Below are 21,240 nucleotides of genomic sequence, written 5' to 3' on the forward strand. Positions count from 1 at the left end.
AGCCGGTCTCCAGCATCGTGGAAGATCTACCTCGCGTGGAAGTTCCCTCCCTGCTCTGATGTCATCTTTAATGACGGGTGCCATGTCCTGGGAGGGAGGACCGTCACTTCAAAGTGACAGGCCTCCCTCTCTCTCTCTCTCCTCCATCTCCTCTCTCCATCCCTCTGACCGTGCAGAGCAGCAGCAGCAGCGTTCTTTCAGATTCCCTTTGGGTGACATTTTCATAAGTTCTTGATTTATCTCGCTCGGGTGATCTGCAGTTAAATTTGTGGTGGTGTGGAACTTATCCTCGTTCAGTCAAACATTAATCACTGTGTTTGCCCTTTTTGACAGATGAGTCAGGAGTGGTAAACTCCCTGTCTTGATGTCTTTTTTTGAGCCAAGATTTGCAGTTTTAACTGCACAAACACAGGTGCTAAAAATACAGTATTATTGACTAAGTGGCTTGTGACAAGGTGTTTTTCTGGAAAAGTAAAGACTGTGCAAGTTTGACAATATTTTCCTCCCGTCTGAACACTATATTGGTGAGGCTGTGGTAGACTACATGTACCAGACAGCTTTTTTTCTGTCTTTTTAAGTCTAAAATTGCACCCAACTTTTAATGGATGTTTGAAAGTCTTAGGTTTCTTTTTAATAGAAATTTCTGGGTTTGACAGACAGCAGTCTGTGTTCGTGTGTTAATTTAGATGCATTTAACTAACCACTGCAAAAGCAAGAAGCATGATCCTGGCTGGTGTATGTCTGTGTATCGTCTTTGGGCCTCGTACAAACAGGAATGTGGTTTGCTGCAGAGATCCACAGTGCAGCTATAAGACACATGGGGGCAGAAGTGAGGTTTTGCTGTGAGTTGCTACCTGCTTCATCCTCCGAGGAGCCTGTGTTTTGTAGTTCAGATTCATTGAGCTGCAGCAGTTGAGGAACTTAGAATATAGCTGTAGTTGTACTGGTTGGGTTTTAAAAGTCTCCAGAAAATATTTCTTGTTACACTGAAGTAGTAAATAAAGCTGTGATTTAAAAATGAAATATAGTACTGTATTTACATGGGACACAGACATTGCTCTGTGACATTCAGATATCAATACCAGAATTTACTGTCTTTCAGTAAAATCACATCATAATACATACTGTTTTCAACTTTCAGTGTCATACCTAATAGGGCTAAAGCTGACAACTATTTTGACAATCAGTTAATCTGTATTTTATTAAAAAATAACACTATTTTGTCTTCTTGTACCACTCTCTCAACTTGCCAATTTAAAAAGGAAACAAAGCTACATTAAGAGTAAGTAGATAAACCACTAAAATAAAAGAAATTAAATTAGATAAATGGACAGTTAGGATGCAGCTATGAATAAATATATCTAATATTTGTAACTAATACTTGATCAGTTTGTGTTGTGAAAAAATAAAGGATATTTTCTAACTGTCTCTGACTAAAGGCATTTGATATTCTAATAATTATGTTACAATATACTGTCTGGCTCTCTGACCTAATTTTAGCTAATAAGCATTAGCTATATTTGCTGTATCCAGCTATGTGTGTCTGTTTTCATGGATGAATGCACAATCACAGGTTAAATGAAAATTAGTTACAGTCTGAAGTGAATCCTTTATGTCTTTACAACAGAAACTTCCTCAAAATACAAAAGACATGGCATCATTTTCTGTAATTTATCATGAGCTGCACAAGGCATGGCAGTGGCTGGCTTGCTGTCCCCTCCTTAACAGACGTGGGCGTGTGCTGCACATCGTAACATAGACCCAACTAATCAATGACATTCATGCCAACTGTTTTTGTAATTGATTTTAAGTGATTTTATGGACTAATTGTTGCACCCCTTTTATGCCTAATTACCAGACTTTGGCAACAAGCTATGACACTATTAATTTATTGCTAATCCAGTGGAGCTTCTCAGCAAAATACATTGTGTATCCTTGTGGGTATCCGAAATGTTTTTTTCCTCCATATAGAAAGTTTTGTGAGAAGACAGGCGGATTGGTGCAGCGTCTGCAGTAATGCGGACTCTGCACTGATCTGTCGTGGTGAAGAGGGAGCAGAGCTGAAAGGCAAAGCTTTCGATTTACCGGTCGATCTTCATTCCTACCCTCACCTATGGTCACGAGCTTTGGGTAGTGACCGAAAAAACAAGATCGTGGGTACAAGCGGTTGAAATAAGCTACCTCCGTAGGGTGGCTGGGCTCTCCCTTAGAGATAGGGTGAGAAGCTCAGTCATCCGGGAGGAGCTCGGAGTAGAGCCGCTGCTCCTCCACATTGAGAAGAGCCAGATGAGGTGGCTTGGGCATCTAATTAGGATGCCTCCCTGATGCCTCCCTGGTGAGGTGTTCAGGGCACGTCCCACTGGTAGGAGGCTGGGCTTCCCTGCTTAGGCTGCTGGCCCCGCAACCCAACCCCAGATAAGCGGAAGAAAATGGATGAATGGATGGACTTTTGGAGCATTTTGGATCCTGCATGACTTCCATGGTTCCTTGCTTGCAGTCCTCTTCTTCTTTGCCTTGTTGGCATATTGCTGAATTTCTTGGCATGCTATAACAACCAACTGACAATCAGAGGAGTAACATAAAACCACCAACAACCATTCGAACATATGCTTCACCCACATGCAGTGAAGTGTACATGGCCATAGCCAGCAGCTGGTTAGCTTAGCACAAAAACTGGAAAGCGAGGGAAACCACCACTATTTCTTGGCTGGGAGTAGTGACTTTCTAGGATCTCTGCTAGTCGCATGGCAGCAGAGCCAGATATTTGTCAAGCTTTGTTAGAAAGGTCTATGCTGAATTCACAATTACATTGTTTTTATCTTTTTGTCCATTCACGGTTGTGTATTATTTCAGTGTTCATCCCAAATGGTGACACAAGTACAATTGCCTAAATTATGGGCTAATATTTCAAGAAAGCCTTGAGGGAATTTCCTCAAATTTGGCATAAATGTCTACTTGGACTCAACAAGAACTAGTTAGGTAAAGGTCAATGTGAATTTGTGTTTATTTTGATAGTTAAAGGTCAAAGTTGATGTGAACTCACGTCACTCTCATTCTCATGAGCAATGTCTCAAAAAGGTCATAAGGGAATTTCCCAAAAATTGGCACAAACGTCTACATGGACTCAAGGATGAACTCCTAAGTTTTTATTTGTCAAAGGTAAGATCCATGTGAAATCCCATCCGTCTCATTATCGTAAACAATATCTCAAGACAGCCTTGAGGGAATTTCCTCAAATTTGGCACAAACGTCTACTGGACTCAGCAAAGGACTGATTACGTTTTGATGGTCCGAAGTCAAAGGTCAAGGTGAGTGTAAGCTCATGTAGCTCTCATTCTTTTAAACAATATCTCAAGAAAGCCACAAGGGAATTTCCAAAAATTTGGCACAGACGTCCACTCGTACTCAATGATGAACTGTTTAGAAGTTAGTGGTCAAAAGTCAGATGTCAACAATGACTGATTACATTTTGATAGTAAAAGGCACAAACATGGCCATAACCCAATAATTCAAATGCTTATTATGACAGGATTTTACACAAATTCCCAATAAAGAAAATGCTGCTTATGTTCAAAAAGTCAAAGGTAAGCTTCACTGTCACATAATAACTTTATGCAAAAACATTTTTCTGACCATAAATCAAGACAGTAACTCAGACACTGAGTTGGTGACACTAATTTTGGGTGTCAGCCTTGAAACTCTGCTGATTATGTAGATCGTCTGTGCTGTCGAAGGTTGAAGGTTGGAAATGTGCGTCAAGCATCTGTGTTATAGAATATGCAGCTTCTTAGCAGCAACATCCATATTTGAAGCTTTGTCTACTGTCATAGCTAGATATAAATCTGAACAGGTATGGATGTGAACTGTAACTGCAACTTGACTGGTTGGCGGAGGCATACAAGCACTAGGCAATAATTCTAACTTTTTCTATAAGTAAAAACAAATCTATTAATAGAATGAGAATATCCTACATTTCTAAAATGAATTAACAGCAGTAGAAGACAGAGACAAAGCAACAGTTAATAATTAAAGAAATAAGAAAAATGTTTGAAGCTATGAATGTTGAAAGTAGTCTGAAATGTCTTAAAGAGTGATTGTGAGATCATATGTTAGCTGCACTGAAAAAAAAATTTAACATGGTGATCGCCATCAACCCCAAAACAGTCCTCATTGGTCAAGCCACAGCGTAATATATCTCTGGGTTTGGAAAAGCCTTTCTTCCCTCTGCCCCGTATCATTTAAACTGCCAGTGTCTCAGCGGCCGCAGATGAGCACTCAGTGAGCCGTGGGCATCTTTGGTAAACTCTTAGAATTAAATGACAGAGTAGTGTGGGCGGGGTGGAGTTGACATTTAACAACTTTCTGAGCTGCAGATATGCCACTGCATCTCATCATGAAAGTGGCTGCTTTTGTATTTCATTTGGATCTCTTTTATTTTCTTTTTGGTGTGTCAGAATTAATGCCTCTCTATCTAAATTTAGCCACCGTGAGGTTTAATGTAAATGGCTACTTAGATTTCTGGTTAAGCTCGTGCTATGCATAGCAAAAAAGCAGTCACAGTACATAAACATGTAATTATACTCGGAGATGTACTGTATAGAAAGCAGTACACACTGAGCATTACTCTGGTTTTCAGACACCTCCTGACAGCAGGGTGGGTGGTACTTTATTTCTGGGAAGGGTCTGCAGTAACCATTGTTTTGCCCCACCAAACATCCTAACACGGTGCCTCTGCACTCCAGACGTGACTTAATGCTCCTTCAGTGGCTTTAATTAACTCTGCTGATGACAGGGGTTGTCCCCCAACATGCACAGCCTCTGTTTTCCACATTATCCTGAAACAATGCGTATACCTAAGTCATATTTTGTCATATTTCTGTGTATAAATGATCCTGAAGAAATGTGTTTTGCACCCCGGTCATCCATGCACAAATCAAGCATGACCTTTTATTTTCTGATTTTCACACTGTTTTTTTTTAACTCAACTGCATTTTATTATTTTATTTTTCAAATTTTCGTTAACGGTTAATATTGAGGTCTGTACTGGATATGGTTTTCAAGTTTTCAAATGAACAACACATTTTTACTCCCAACTTGTCAAATAACGACACTTGATCAGTTGCCATACACGTCAAACTATAGGACACTCCAGGTACCCTTTTAGCTTTGGTTTTGGACATTCAAGGATGGCATGTCAGTTTATGCTCATAACATACAGTGCCTTTCAAAAAAAACCAAAAAAAACTTGTTTTTAGGTTTACTTTCTAAGGTTTTGGGAAAGTACATGATAAGGTTCAGAACACACTGACTCACTTTTGGTTTCAGTCTGGAAACGAATAAAGGTGTCCCGGCTGAAAGTCCAGAGTTTGTTTGACTCATCCACCTATCCTCCCACCCACTCTATCCGAACTCTCTTGCCCTATGACAGCTCATTACATTAAAAAATAATGCAGTATGCTTCTCATACTGCCGCTAAAGGGTGCCTCTGTGTGTTTGTATCTAACTCCAAGGGCCACTAACCAAGTGTCATTATTTGACAAGATGAGAGTGAGACTGGGTCAGAATGAACCTTTGATGTCTATTGTCATATTTTATTATGTCATCACCGTAAAAAAAAAATTAAAATCCTTGAACTAAAAAAAATAAATTGAATAAAGTGGTTCATCACAATAAATGAATAAAACGTTTGCTGTTAAATCAAATTTCTCTAATGAATTAATGTTAGTTATGGTGCTGTTAGACTGCAGTTACAACTGCTCTGTTAATACAGGTGCGTTCCCTGTATTCAAGCCAAAAGCTTTGTGACAGCAGTGAAAATGTTTTTGAAAGGTTATATGCCAACAAATATCCACTGAAGCAGAATATTTTCAAAAAAATAGTCCCATTGTAGATCAAGGACATGGTCAAACCATACATCCCAGCCTGCACCCAGTGCTCTGCTATATAGTATCAATCAGCTTTCTACTGCTTCCTCACTACAAAGGGGGCCCGGCTAAGGCTCTAAGTCTCTACTGTTTGTTGCCCATGCTTCACATGGTGGAACAAACTCCTAATTAAATACAACTAGGAATCCATACTTGAATTGTACCTATATTACAACATAATTAAAGAAGCCCCTAAAAGATTAGGTGTCCAAGAATCATCAATCATAGGTTTGTTTGTAGCAGGAATGTATGATATAGATTTTCTTAACTGTGTTTTTTACACCTTTCAGTATTCTTGGCTGTTCCTATTTGGTCCCAGAGATTTGAGGATGCCGTTGTGCCTGAGTGAAAGGAGAAAGTAATTACAGGTTGATATGCCTATGCCAGCAGGGAAGAGTGGAAACTTGAAGTTAAAGATAGAGCTGGGAAGTGACAGTGGTTCAGATTTAACGTTTTAATAAACCAAATGCCACTAAGAGGCACTTAGAGCTTTATGAATGGAAGGACTGAAGCTGGACCTCCTGGCTTAGTGTTGGCTACAATTACAGAAACCCAGAGACAAAAATCATGGTTGGAAGTTTGACCAACCTGAGGCTAACTGTAATTCAGAATAGCAACTGAAAGCCCTCACTGCATCCTTTTGGATTTTCCTCCTTTTTTGTTTTTGTTTTAACTTGACAAAGTCTTTCCTGAGTCATTATGAAATTATGGCAATGTTGGTCTCATGAGAAAAAGGAATTAAAGCCAGAGACGCTAAATTTCTTGGTTACCAAATCAGATTTCACAGGATTTATTTTAGTAGCAGGTAATGGTTTCCTTTAAAGCCAGTTATCTTAATCAAAGCTGAGTAAGTGCTATAATGACCAGCACTTTTCATTTTGACTGTACCTCCCAAACCAGCTCATAATTAGCAGCTTTTACAGGGCTGCTGTTGCAATCTGTCTATCCAGCAGCTAAAGATCTCTAATGCTCTGACACACCTTACTCTTTGATACATTGTGATGTGTTGCACATATGTTTGTTCTTGTCCTAGGGGTGATGGTGTGGAGGGCAAATCTACAAAAAATGCAGTGACAAAATATTAGATGAGTTGAAAATAGAACTGTTTACATACATAAAAAACTTCAGTCTTCAAAATCATCAATTAAAATTACTTACACACACAAAACTGTATACTTTTCCTTGAACCTCTAATAAGTTGGATGAAAAAAGCGAAAAAAAAAAAAAAAAAAAACGTCTTTTAGCCAGCAAGCTTATGTGAACAAATTTAGCTAGCTAATGCAACTTACGAGTTTTGAGTTCAGTGTCTTTAACATAATGAGAAAGGGCACTTTAACCCTTAGGGACTGTTTGGCTTATTTTTAAAAAAAAAGCATGGCGATGGGTGATCAACACATTATTAGGTTTATTTCTTTTGCGGCCACCGCACTAGCCGTCATTATTTCTAATTAAAGGCGACATAGCTGTGGTATGAGAGCGATAATGGAAAGGCAAGCCCGTAATATGCAGGGAGCAGCCACTTATGAGAGATTTCTAGAAGGTGATAGTCAACGATTTCATAGAGAATTTGTGGATTCAAAACTTCTGCTGCTTGATTTAGTCATTGCCCTGGACATAAACTGACATGCTCATCTTGTTATTAGTGTTTGGAAAATTAGTAATGTGGTGAGGAAAAGCAACTGTTACATGGGGTAAAAGGGCAGAAAACAAAAAGACTGTGTGCAAACACCCCAAAAATAGAACATTTAAGGATAAGTTAAAACATAAAATGACAGAAGCAGTACTTTTACTACGTGTGGCTGTTTTAGGGTTCCACAACAGAAAACACCTGCTTGTGTATTCTGAGATGACTGGCACATTTCCTCTATGATATTCTTGCAGTTTTACAATGAGAAGTGACACGTTCACAAACTGAAGGGTTGCTAATCGCTGCATCCCGTTGGCCTGCTCCGGGATTGGAAACAAGTTTGTGTTACAATGTGTATTCTACATGCTTTATGTGAAAGAGCCCACACCATCCGTTAACGGACACTGTAATGCCTTCACCATCTGCTTCTTTGCTTTCTATACTCGGAACTCACCCAATGTACGGAATTCCATCCTCTACTTGCTGCTGCAGGGATTCAGATATTGCTCTTAGACTCCGTTGTGTCCGTTGCATCAGACATTTGAAGTTGTCGCAGTATGTCCTTCTTCACATTTCTTCCCCTGGTCCTTCAGTCAGGCCTGCTGACTGGCTGTGGAGGTGGTGTTAGTGGTGAGGAAAGGTGTTGGAGGCCAAACCCAGCGTCTTAAACAGCTCCAGTGCTATTATGTTTATGTTTTTCTGGAAGGAGCGGCGGTGCTTACCAAATTACGCAGAGCTCAAAATAATTATGGTGCACAAAGACAAAAATGGAAAGAAGGATGCTGGCAGCTCCTGCAGACTTCATAGGCAAACATATTTCGGAGTAATCTGTACAACTGTTTTTATTGATTTTTTTATGACACTATGGAAACTTGAAGTGAGACATGGAAGAGGAATATCTGATGGTAGCCAGTTTCTGGTGGAGCAGTACTGACCCATCACCGAAGGGATCGTCATATGACATTGCTGTTGTTGTTTTTGAATTCCTTTTACATTCCTTTCACACTCCTCCTTGATTCTTTTGACTGAATCTGAGTTGTCAACTACAAAACATGTTGTCAGCTTCAGACATGACAATGGATCATCAGCTATGTACCACAAATATGCCCACCTCATGGAAATCAATGCAAAATGTATGTAAACAGACACATATACTCTACTGCAGGCATGTCATGGTACCAGAATTTAGTCAACAATACCTATAATAGTGAAATTCCATCATTTTCAAAATCCAATTCAAAACCACGGTAACCCCCCAAAGGAAACAACAAATCCGAAGTACAGAAACATACAGTCTTTTATTAAAAACATTAAAATTGAATTTAAATTATAATAATTCATGATGATACACCTCAAATGTTAAGTACTAGCCTGTGTGGGTTCATAAGATTTGGGGGGCAAAGAACCATATAATTATACAGGCTACATTAACATATTTCTTCTCCACTGCATCTGCAGTACGTACAGCACTGGAGAAAAACAAGTACTGCCACGTTTTTGGAATTTTCCCAAGCACTTGGTTCCTAAGTGTTGTACTTATGACATCCATATTGCATATAAGAATGTCAACCACAGTGTACTGTATGTGTATATGGCTTGCAACTGAAATCACAGATGTCGCAGCAGCTGTATTAGTTACAGCAATTGTTAACTCTGAAGGACAAAATCAGTTCAAAATTGATTTAATTTGACTTTCATTATTGGAAACATCCCTTTTGTTGAATTTGTGAAGGAGGAATATGCCGAACTTCAAAACATAGAAAGTGGAGGTTAAGCCCATTTGATCTACTCTTCTTCCAAGAAAAACCTAAACCGTACCCTTTTTTGAGGGAATCTGTACTTTTCAAACTTTGAAGCAAGTAGAGTAGTTGACAAGACATTTGTTTTATGAGATGCGACTGATCTGTGCATCCATGCACAGATTGGTACATGAACCAGGCTTATGTGGTCCACAATGTCCTATAATATGTTTTGCTGCAGTTGTCACTGATTCTAAAAGGCCAAACAACAAACCACAAACCACTGCTGTATTCAACCTCAAATAATGCTATCATGAACCTTTTTGAAACTTAAAGGTCAATAGATCATTAGCCTGTCACTGAAATACACAAATCTATTTCAAAATAATTCTCTGTAAGTGCTTCTTGGTTTTCTAATGGGAGCATGCATCTTTTCAGAAAGAATCAAAACCATTTATATCAAAGCCGAATGAACAGATATGGATATCTTGTTCAGCATCCAACTGTTTCTAACAAAATCACCAACCATACTCAGAGATAAGATATCATGAACTTCACAAACTGTCTCAAACCTAGTGATTACCTGTTGGCCAGATATGCCGATTGGGTTTTTTCTGCTCAAAGAAGTTCTGAGTGTTTGTTCTGCTTTCTTCTCCATGCAGACTGAGATACAAATGCCATCTCATCATTTAGGAGCAAGTTGACACAGTTGTGATTAAAATTGTGTAAAACCACTGAGAGCATTCAGAAATAGAATGCTTTGAAGAGACTGTGGGACCAGAAGTCAGAGAGACACGTTTAGTCATGCCATGTTCGTCTGGTGAAAGCTTTAATGTACATATGAACTTAATTTCATCAACATTAGTGGTCTTCTAATGTCTTTTGAGGCAAAGCCAAAGGTTTAGGTATAGGTTTAGGTGTAGGTACACAAAGCTCTTCCATGCCCTGTCGACAGCATGTTTTTCACTCTTTGGTCATATTTCTGTCTGATCACTGAACAGATCATTTTAATTATATTCAGTTTACAATGGCAGTACAATGGCTTGCACTTCACTTGCATTTTAGGCCCATAACTGTGACCCAAAGTTTTTTGGTTTTTTTTGGTCTCAAGTCAGTTTCTTTTAACACTTGAATTATACGTCTTTGTAAACTTATGCAGAGATGAGTGTTAATAGTATCTGATTCTAGATTGTGGGGGAACTGTATACATTATACTATACATTATACCTCCAATCTGCACAAGTAGCAATGCACAAGGTGACGTATTGAAAGCCTGAAAAATATTAATTTTACACTGTCCACACAAATTTAGGGTAAGGGGGTACAGAGTGTCGTAGATTAAGGTGTACAGGGTGTCAAAGGTTGTAGGGGTACTTAGTGTTGTAGATTGAGGGGGCAAAGGGTGTCATGGGTTTGTAGGGGGACTGAGTGTTGAAGGGTTGAAGGGGTACGGGTTGTAATAGGTTGTAGGGGTACAGGGTGTTGGAGGTTGTAGGGGTACAGAGTGTCATAGGTCGTAGGGAGTGAGAACAGTGTTATGCGTTGGAGGGGTAGAAGGTGTCATTGGTTGTAGGGGTACAGGATGTTGTAGGCTGAAGTGGTACAGGATGTTGTGGGTTTAAGGGGTTCAGGATGATGAAGAGTGAAGGGGAACAGGGTGTCGTAGGTTGAAGGGGTACGGGGGTCGTAGGTTGTAGGGGTTCAGGGTGTCGTAGGTTGAAGGGGTACGGGGGTCGTAGGTTGTAGGAGTTAAGGGTGTTGTAGGTTCAAGGCATACAGGGTGTTGTAGGTTAAATGGGTTCAGCTTGTAGGTTGATGGGGTACATTGTGTCATAGGTTGTAGGGGTACAGAGTGCCGTAGGTTGTAGGGATACAGGGTGTCATAGGTTTTAAGGCCCAGAATAATCATGGATTTTGTTCACTAAAATTGACTTATTACACTTATCGTTGCAGCAAGGACTGACCCTTTTCACAGCCAAAAATAGTCTCACTCGGACTCTTCACCTGTTGGATGTTTGTTTTGAATTAATGTGCTTCCAATGAACTCAGGTCCTGGCATTCGAGTATTTACTTTTTGAGGTCTTTATGGCATTGTGAACCCAGTGCTTATCAGCCCCGGTGGCCTGCATCCTAAATATACTGGAATCTGTGTGGACTTTCCTCGCCGGGTTGCTCTCTTAGCTCAGGTCTGTTGTTGTTTTTGTCGGTTTGATTTTATTTTAGGTGTTGGGCTGGGAAGGATCCCTGAGAACCATTCTTAGTACGGTGGGAAGAATGCGTAAGGAAGTTCAGAAGCCCTTGGCTCTTTTTCTCCCCTTCAATCCAAAGAAACCCTGCATCCCTCAGTGGAAATGAATAAGGAGCAAGTCACGAATAGCATTTATCTCACAAGCAGTATAAATATCTCTGGTCTGATTTTTACCACAGCTGATGAATAGATAGTATAAATGGGCAGGAATGTGGATGTAGTAAAAGCTATTATACCCATTAGAGTAGCTTAAATAAGACTTAATGTGCAGTCCTGGAGTAAATATGCATAGTGCAAAATTTGCTGAATAGTATTTTTTGTTATGTTTAAGTTTGTGCGTCACAAAGAAGGCAACATTTGGATTTAGATCAACATCTAGATTGATATATTTTATCAGCACTGTTGTGCAATATTTTAAATAGTCCCACACGCCCTCTGTAGCTTTTGGCTGCAGTCAGTTAATCTGTTCAGAAACGAAAAAACATCAAAGCGTGTGTTGTTTATAGTGGTACTTGAGAAAGAACACTGTGAGGCTGTGGAAGAATGACACAAAGCTCAGGCACCGCAGTCTTTTAGCTGTGCTGAGACATGTAAACAACAATGTTCCTGCTCTTCCCAAAATGGGGGCTTCATATTTCCAAAAGTTACTTCTGGGTAGTTTTATGGCCTTAAATCTTCTGCTGTCGACACCAGCACTGAGTGGTGTAATTTACAGGGTATTGTGTCTGAATCCACCAATATTCTATGTGCTGCTTCTGTGGAAAACATTAAAAAAAGAACCAAGATGAAAAGGGCAAGAACGGATTGATTGAGAAAAAAAGGCGAAACAGTGGACACTTTTCAAGCCGCATAATTGAGACAGGCGCTGTAGACTAAGGCTTCAGTATGTCTGAGACATACTAGGGTGTATGACGTGTCATCTGACCACGTCTAGAGGCGGGGGGTGTTTATCTCTTCAGAATGGCCACATATCAAGGTGAGACAAAAAGCTAGCCATCACATCTTCCTCCTGGCTCCATCACACTGCCTCTCCAATCTCTCTTCAAGAACTCGCCGCAGCAGGTTGGCCTTTTACTGGTCCTGCAGTCCTGAAGTTATCCCCTCTATTCACAATCACCATCTTCCCCAGCTCGGCCTGCTCCACTATTATCAGGGTTTCCCACACATTCATTTATTTGTGGCTGGCCGCTACAAATAAATCATCTGCTACAACAAATACATTTTGGGAGCTGGACTGTTAATTAGAGACGCTATTGGAATATTTAACCATTTGGTTATTTATAGCACACTTAGGGCAGAGATGGCACAGTAGAACATCAAGTGCATTGAAAGGAAATTTTGAAATACCCTTATTTACCATAATACCATGATACTGCCCAAACACAACACAGTAAGGTAGCACATTTTCAGTTACTCTTCAGAGGCACTCGTGATCTTAAACTGGTTAACTGAAAAGTGATGGAAGAAGTTATATGAAGAATGACAAAAGAGAGCTTTTGAGTGCATTAAATCAACGTACAACTTACTAGCTTGCTAGTACAACTTACATACAAGCTTGCTTATTGGCAGCTAGCAAGCCAGCTAGCTTGACAGGGTATTATGACTGGCTGGTGCTAGCCTGTTACCAGCTAGCTAGCCTGTTACCAGCTAGCTAGCAATAGATACGTAGATACTGATATGTGAAAAAACCCCCAACAACACTCAAGTAGTATTTTAAGCATTGTATTAGTTTGATTTTTTTTTTTTTTTTTTTTTACTATTTGAACAATATCTGTTTCCCAAAATCCAGCAGCCCTGCACTGTAGCTCACCACAGTAGTCATTATGTCAAGAAGCTTCCAGCTAAACGTATTTTGCGGGGATATGCAGGTGAGTTTTGCTTGTGTGACCAGGCCAAGTTGTCATTCTTAAAAACTTTCTTTAGTAGATATAGAGGTCATTCAACTACCACTTATGAAAAAAAAATTCCTGCATCATTTGGAGAATAGCTGGTCAGTCCCAAATGGAGGCTTTGAGTCCCATGTATCACACAGGGGGCTGCCTGCAGAACAGTAATGACCTCTGGTTAGGTGTCCTAAACCAACCCTCCATTTACACTGTAATTACTGGGAGGACATTAAAGCCACATTCTCTTTTGAGAAAGAAAATCTGAACGAATTTTTGGGGCTGTCGGTTTTCTTGAATGTGGACAACAACACATTTAACGTGACGCACGCCTGAAGAAAAAACATGAAGTAGCCGCCGCTGCTGGGAGTGATATGGAATAGGAACTGATTTTTATTCTGAACATTTAGCTGGATTTGGTTTTGGTTTTGCAAAAAAATTAAAAGTATAACCACATTTTATTTGCTAATAAAATGTTTTTTTTATAATTTTCTCTCTCTTTTTTTGGAACGTGCACATGTGTGATTCAGCGGTTACTTTGAAGGTGGAGCAAGTGAGGAAAAGTAATGCCTCATTTTCTCAGTAAACTAGGGGACAACCTTGGTGAAGGGACATGTGCACTGGTTTTTATGGTAATCCAGCGAATCCAAAATAAGACGGCTTTAAAGTCAGCAGTTTTGTTTCAAACATGGCATTAAGCTGCAAAAAATACCAAAATGCTCTCATCAAATCCACCACGTCTCCGACCACTCATTCACCTCAGCGTCCACTGCTAAATTGACTGCAGAATTTGTTTAGCTCTGCGCAGTAATTGTCCTGCCCTTCCTGTCTGATAGCCCGGCTGCTTTGTGGATGCAGTGAAGACTCCTTTTAACTACACAGCTGTGGTTTGTTGTTTGATTCTGTACAGTAAAATCCCATTTGTAATTTTGCAACGTTTTCCTCAAATCTCTGTCTAATTGGCAACTTTTCTTTCGAGAGACAAGTTACCAACCAGCAGTCTGCACTATTATATACCCTTATGGTCCTTTATTGAAACCAGTCACAGTTATTTCAGCTTAATTACTTTGAAACATCTCTACAGTGATTCTACTTTTGTCACAGCCAGTGTTTTTCTCTACATTAAACACACAGTGGTCTTAAATGACCTTGTCAAAAGGGAGCATGTACATGCATCACTCGTATGTTGACTTAGCAACCGTATCCATGTTTTTACAGCTTCATAAAGGTTTAAGTTAGACGGTGAAGTCATCCATGCCACAAGTCGTTGGTCCTTATGTGGTCTGGAAAGTGCCAGTTGAGCTAATTTGATGTCATTTTGAAATGCTCACACCAATGACTTTGAAATCAGATAAGTTTTCTCTTAATGAGGAACAAAAATCAATGAAACGGCAGTCTACACAGATGGATGGAAATAAAAGGAATTCAGCAAGATTATTACACCTGCTCTTCAAGTCAAAAACACGGGAGAGAAAAGTATTTATAACAGACTTGTAGAAAAAATCCTTTATAGGAAAGAACTGTTATTTTCTTTTGTGAGCATATTTTATTAACATTTAAAGAATTGTTATTAATTGTTATTCCAACAATGAACCCGCACCAACCTACCCCCACCCACCGCCCTTCTCGTCTGAGGTTGAGGAATAACAACCAATGACAGCCGCATAATAACACATATCAGTTAGTGCTAAGAAAAGTGACTGACGAAAGTTAAATTAAAATAAAGGGAAAAGAAAAGGGGAAAGAAAGGGGGATAGGGACATTTAAAATAAAATAAGTAATCATAAATTAGGATGAAATAAAAATAAATAAAATAAAAAAAAAAAAACAATAACAAAAGATATATCAAGAAATAAGCTACATTTTCAAAGTTCTGCCAGAGTGGAGGTTTCAACTGCTATACATAGCACTGTTACTTTCTTTGTTAGACTTATTGAATTGTTTTGTAGGAAATGAAAAGATTAGTCTTGCAAAACCTTTTTTTAAGTCATAAACAGCCTTCTTAGCTTCCGTACCTCAAATGAGACGTGTAAAACAAAAGCAGTGCAGCTCAGGCCTCGGTTTGTACACCATCCATCTGTTTTACAAACGCCGGGACATGACAGAGTTAAGATGTTTGTCTGTTTACTGTATGAGTGTTCAGGAAAGGCAACATTTACTTTCACCCCTCCTGTCTCGGCCTCGTGTCTCAGAGGACAGGGCGACATGTAAACACCACAGATCCACAAAGTGACATTAAATGCCAGTTCTCTGCTGTTTTTGACCTGTTTTCATGTATAAAATGATCTGTTTGGCATTGGAGTGTCCAATGTGTACATCTGTTCCATGGGAAGACGTCACACATCAGGGTGGGGATGTATACTGTTATGTCTTACTTGCTAAATTATGTCGTGGCAATGCTTGTGCTTTGATCTGACCCATGTTTGCCCTCAGATAAGCTAAATTCCTGTTTTGCATGCAACAATAACAGCACATTGTGTATAGTATCTAGTAAACAAACACACTAATGAACTGGTAGGTTAAATTACATCAGGTTTGCATGTGGAGTAAAAACTAGGGCTACAGAGGGAGATGCAAAAACTGACTGAAACTTTACTTTTGACATTATGTCATCTGATAACAACAACAGGGAATCTCCCTGCCATAGAGTTGTGTGCAGTAACACTTGGAGTCTGATGAAAGCTGGAAACACAAAGACCGAATTTAATGTGCTTGTATTCTGAGACGACAATGGTCGCAGTCCGTTTAATTCGCCATTTAATGGCCCGCCTCACTGTTTTGTGGCTGTGAACAAGGCAATGATTTTTTTTTAATGCCGTTGTCATGTTAAACTCTATCGTGGCAACATTGTGCTGTAAGGATGCGCATGGATTCAGGCCAAGGACATAAACTCAAATAACCCAAAGAACAAGGTCGTATTCTCCCCGTCTTTTTTTCCATTCTCCACTTGTGACTCGGCCCCCTAAAGGTGCTCACACCAGCATTTATAGCAATAAACTTTTAGGCTGAAATCAGCTCATTTCAGTAAAACTGCTTTGATCATTAAAACTGTGTCATGACTAGGATTCTGTATTGTTTAAAAAATTTCAATACCAGTACCCTTAGCGTGATACCAATAGAGTACCTTAGTTGATAGCTGTCATATGGAGTGGTGTTCGGTATAGCCATACTTATACATTTTTTGGTGGCATCTCTGCACGCTCAACTGCCAAATCCATCAAATACACTGAATCTGACCCATCATAGAGGGTTATGGTTCATTGCTGTTGCAGAAGTGGGCCAATCACATGTCTTATAAAACCAAAGAATGCTTGCAACCGTACAAATAGTCTTTTTTCTAGACTGGTGTTAAAAAGTATTCAATGTAGGAAGGTCTGTCATAATAACTACTTTTGTTTAATGATGTATTGTCCCACAAAAAAAGTAAAATAAATAAATAAATAAATAAAATAAGTAAGATATAGGTGGAAAAACCCCCCAAAACAAACAAAAAAAAACTGAAAGAAAAAAAAAGAAAATTACCCATTAAATGCAATAAAATTTTTAAAAATATACGTGTACATATTTGTTCCATACCAAAATTTTAGTAACGATAAATATAGTTTTTTGGTGCTGCATCCAGATTTCGTTCAGGTTTGCTTTCTTTCAGAAACATGCAATAAAAAGCAATGAGATACTCAGCATGAAGTGTCCTGAATATTGCAAGGAATTAGTAGATTTAGAAGGTGGGGGAAGGTGGGGTTTTTTAAAAGGTGGGGAAAAACGTCCAGAGAACTAGACTTTCGATTAATGAAATTACATACAATTATTTTTACACAATTGTTATAATTTTTAAAACATTTTTTCAGGTAAATCCATTTTTTCTATCCCATTTTTCTCTTTTTCTTTTTTCTTTTTTCTTTTTTCTTTTTTAAATTTTCATATATTTCTTTTTAATAGTTTGACTAATTTCTGTTTAATTTTCATGTCATTTCTCTTTAAGTTGCTCATTGTGTTCGTCCCATGATTTTTAGAGAAATCGAGCCATTTTGCCCACGTTTTAACAGACTTAGCTTGGGATGAAAGCCAAAAATCTTGATACGGACATCCCTACTCAATAATAATAATGATATCTATTTGGTTTTGGCTTTATAAAAACATGGATATGCAGCATGAAAGCTGTGTCACTTTACTGAACAGCTGCTGAAATACAACAAAAGCTTTAAATAAACAGTTTACCTTAGCTGTCACGGAGTGGCAGCTTCAAACCAATGCAATACCATAAATAAGGCTTTTCAAATTTCTATAAGTGACTCCACGTCAACATATGAGAGCACACCCTCCATTCATCACGTCTGACAGCTACGTCACAAAGAGACGCAAGAGCTAAAAACTGTACATCTGGATGTTTTTGTGTGCTATTTTGCAAAGCCATTTTTCCAAAATATATATTTGACTCACACACTAAAAAATGGGACAGAGAAATGATGAAAAAAGCAAGATAAAGAAAGAAAATGTGGGATTATGAATTAACCAACATAGCCTGGCTAAAAAGAACAAAACAGGACTGTCAGGATGTAGAAATATAATCCTTGTTTCAAGAGCCAAGTGCCGAGAGTCCTGTATAAAGATAACTCCCAGCATGCTCCTGGTGGCCCGAAGCTATTGTTTATGGAGATTGCACTGTGTGATGAGAGGATCATTCATCACTGAGGTGCCATAAACCCCCCCTATGATTAAAAGGAACCTGGCTGGACTTGCTCTGGGTTTTCCACATTTCGCTTTCTGTGCTTTTTTTTTTTTTTTATTGTTCTTCTGTGAGTCAGCACGAGTCAGCCGAGAGGGATACACTTAAATATATAGATGCTGTAGGAGAATTGAACTTCTGGATCTACGTTTTGTTTCAGATATACATGGATAGTTTTTAAAAAAAAATCTTTCTATATGTTTTGGATACTTTTGCACCCATAAGACACTCATTTATTTATTTATTTATTAATATATATATAGTTTATTTGACTGGGACAATGCAAATTAACATAGTGCAACAATTATAGTTATCGCTGGTGTTGCCGTCTCTCCAACATGATGGAACTAGATGGCACTTTGCTACTTCGCCAAAACAATCTAGACAGATAAACAGCACTACAAATAAGGGGAAAAATATATTGTTTTGTTTTTTGAGTGAATTGTCCCTTTTAGGTGCAGACGTAAATGCAGAGTGCTATGTGAGGATTTATAATTTAAGATAATCCTCCTGAGATCAAACCTTGATGTGTGAATCCTCACGGTTTTCTTAAGATAGCTCTGTCTAAATATAGCTCTGGTTTGGTATAATGACAGATCGCAGTGTCCCTCACGTTCGCTCTGAGGGGAGGGTGACTGTGCGGCTGGCGTCACTGTCCCCCACAGTGATGTGCACACGGATGTCCAAAAACCGCCGTCCCTTTTTTTCTCAGCTGCCTTTGTCCTATGTGTCGCCTTTTCGTTCTGCCTCAGTAGCATTTCTTCTCATGGAAGGAAACCTTTGGAATTAGAAATCATTTAGACAAAACTGGCCATTAGTGAACTAATCAAAGTTTTTAGAGTCACTTACTGAGGTGGTCCTAAGAGACATTTAATTGTCTCTTAAATGTCTCTTGTATAGCTTTTTTTTCTTCAATAGATTTTCATTGTTTGTTGTTTTTTTTTTTTTTTTTACTTAACAGCACGGTGCTCTCCACATTCTCAAAGATATATCAGATTAAAAACAAACAAGAAATAAAATGATAATTAAAATAAAGGGAAAATAAACAGGAAAAAACACCATTTATACCAAAAAAGGCAGATACATAAAGAAAGGTGACCAAGTTTAAATGGACCCATCATCCCAAGTTTTGTGATACTACTGTGTGACTGAGGGAGGTTTGTCACTTAACTGTTTAAAAATCTTTGTTATCAGTTTGTTTGGGTTCATTTAAGTATTTTGAAACATGCTAACCGTGAAACATGCTAACTTTAGGAATTTTTGGGGAACAATAATTGTTTTTGCCATTATTGCCATACAGTTTCTACACAGCAGGTTTGTGTGCGGTCTGTTGTATGATCTTATGCACCAATATTTACCTTAATCAAGTTTGAATCACACATAACATAACACGTGCATAGACTATAACATATATACAAAGAATATGAACAGTTCTATGAGTTTGTCCATTCACTGTGGTAACATGGCGGTGCAAATTGGTGTGCTTCTTGGATGAGGACCTGCTTCTTCAGTTGATATATTTCGTTGTCATGTATTTTGCAGCAAACGAAGCCATCATTCTGAGATATTTTGCTTTTGATAAGCTGAAATGTGCAAGATATTATGCACACTTTGTAGATGGTGGTTTTTTTCTGTCCAGCTGGGCAGAAATAATCCCTTTGGAAACATTTTGGCAGGGATATGACAGGCAATGAGACTACAGTTTCAGTCATCAAGATCTACAGAAGCACTTTTTCCTATAGTTTATTGCTAATTTTGGCATATGTCTTCTCAAGTTGCTATTGCCTTCTTCCTATGTTTTTAAAAGACATCAAGCCAATTTGCTCAGGTTTCAAAGGGTTAAAATAACTTTCCCAACACAGCTCAGTACTGGTGGTTAATGTCAACTTAAACAGAAATACACTAGACCATAATGTGAATTTAGCCTTAAACACTTGATGTCGCACTTTAATGTTACATTCTACCTATGCAGTGTTGAAGGAATAAGCAAATCTTACATATATTTAACACGCATTAATATACTATACTATATATACAGGATATATACAAAGGATGAGGAGTTTATAGACTTCGAATGTCCCCTTTGGTCACAGTTATATTTGGTTTTATTGCATTTTTTGTTATCTCAAGATTCTCGTCCTCTGTCACGGAGCAAAGACCTTAAAAAAAGCTGTGTGAACCACGAGGGACATGATGCAGCAATTTGTGGTCACTCTGCTAAAAATGGAAAGTCCACAGACAAAATGGCCCGGCAGTGTTTTCCATGTGGTTCCAACAGGTGCTGGAAAACACAGTTTGTCTGGATGCCTTTTTTGAGAGAAAACGCTTGAGATTATAGCTTCCCTTTAGATATCACCTCCATGTGTTTTATATATACAGAGCATGATTACCCCCAAATATAATGAGAAAATTGGTAAGTTTATCTCCTTCATATATGTTATGTGTATCTTCCTCGCTCATTAAGAAAACGAACGTGCCTCTAGATTCTGCCCCCTCATCACATTTAGTGTGGCTGTTTGTGTAACGCTCCCGTGCTCGGCCCCTAATTTGCACTGCAACTGTTGATTTGTGTATCCTGTCAGGCTCCTTTGATGTGTGTGAGAGATTGAGCTGCTGCCGGTTGCGGTTCTTTCTCTCTCTTGACGTTGGGCAACTCTCCAGCCGAGCAGGCCCGGTGCCCAGCCACATGCCTGCGGGCCCTCGGGGCACTTCAGCCCTACATTCACAGCCAGAGTCTACACAGGCATATTTTATTCTGCTGCACACACATGCTGTAGTAAGCAGGCGCTGGTGATGGTCCAAGCAGAGCTTTAAATAGACTCTTCCTCTGTAGGACTTGCAGATTGATCACATGTAGCGCCATCACACAGTATAAGCCTGACCTTAATGCACTCAGCCATAGAGAGGTGAAATCCCTCCTCATCCCATAGACCACCATGGACCTTATTTTCAGAAAAACAAAAATTTGCAGGGTACAACGGGATCAGTTTGTCACACTGGTATTTGTATGTTAAATTCGAGCTGGTAGGATTATATACATTGAAGATGGTAAACAAATTTTCATCAACTTTTCCCTTTATCAATATGAATCTG

The 21,240-nt window shown here is 39.0% G+C and overlaps 1 protein-coding gene across 1 annotated transcript in view; it reads left to right on the top strand.

The window, feature by feature from the left end:
* The window catches only part of nt5dc1 (5'-nucleotidase domain containing 1), a 62,938-nt gene that overhangs the window by 11,990 nt on the left and 29,708 nt on the right, over window positions 1-21,240 (top strand). The gene's annotated exons all lie outside the window — the stretch shown is intronic.

The sequence above is a fragment of the Plectropomus leopardus genome, chromosome 16 (genome assembly GCF_008729295.1).
Source record: "Plectropomus leopardus isolate mb chromosome 16, YSFRI_Pleo_2.0, whole genome shotgun sequence".
NCBI classification, from domain to species: domain Eukaryota; kingdom Metazoa; phylum Chordata; class Actinopteri; order Perciformes; family Serranidae; genus Plectropomus; species Plectropomus leopardus.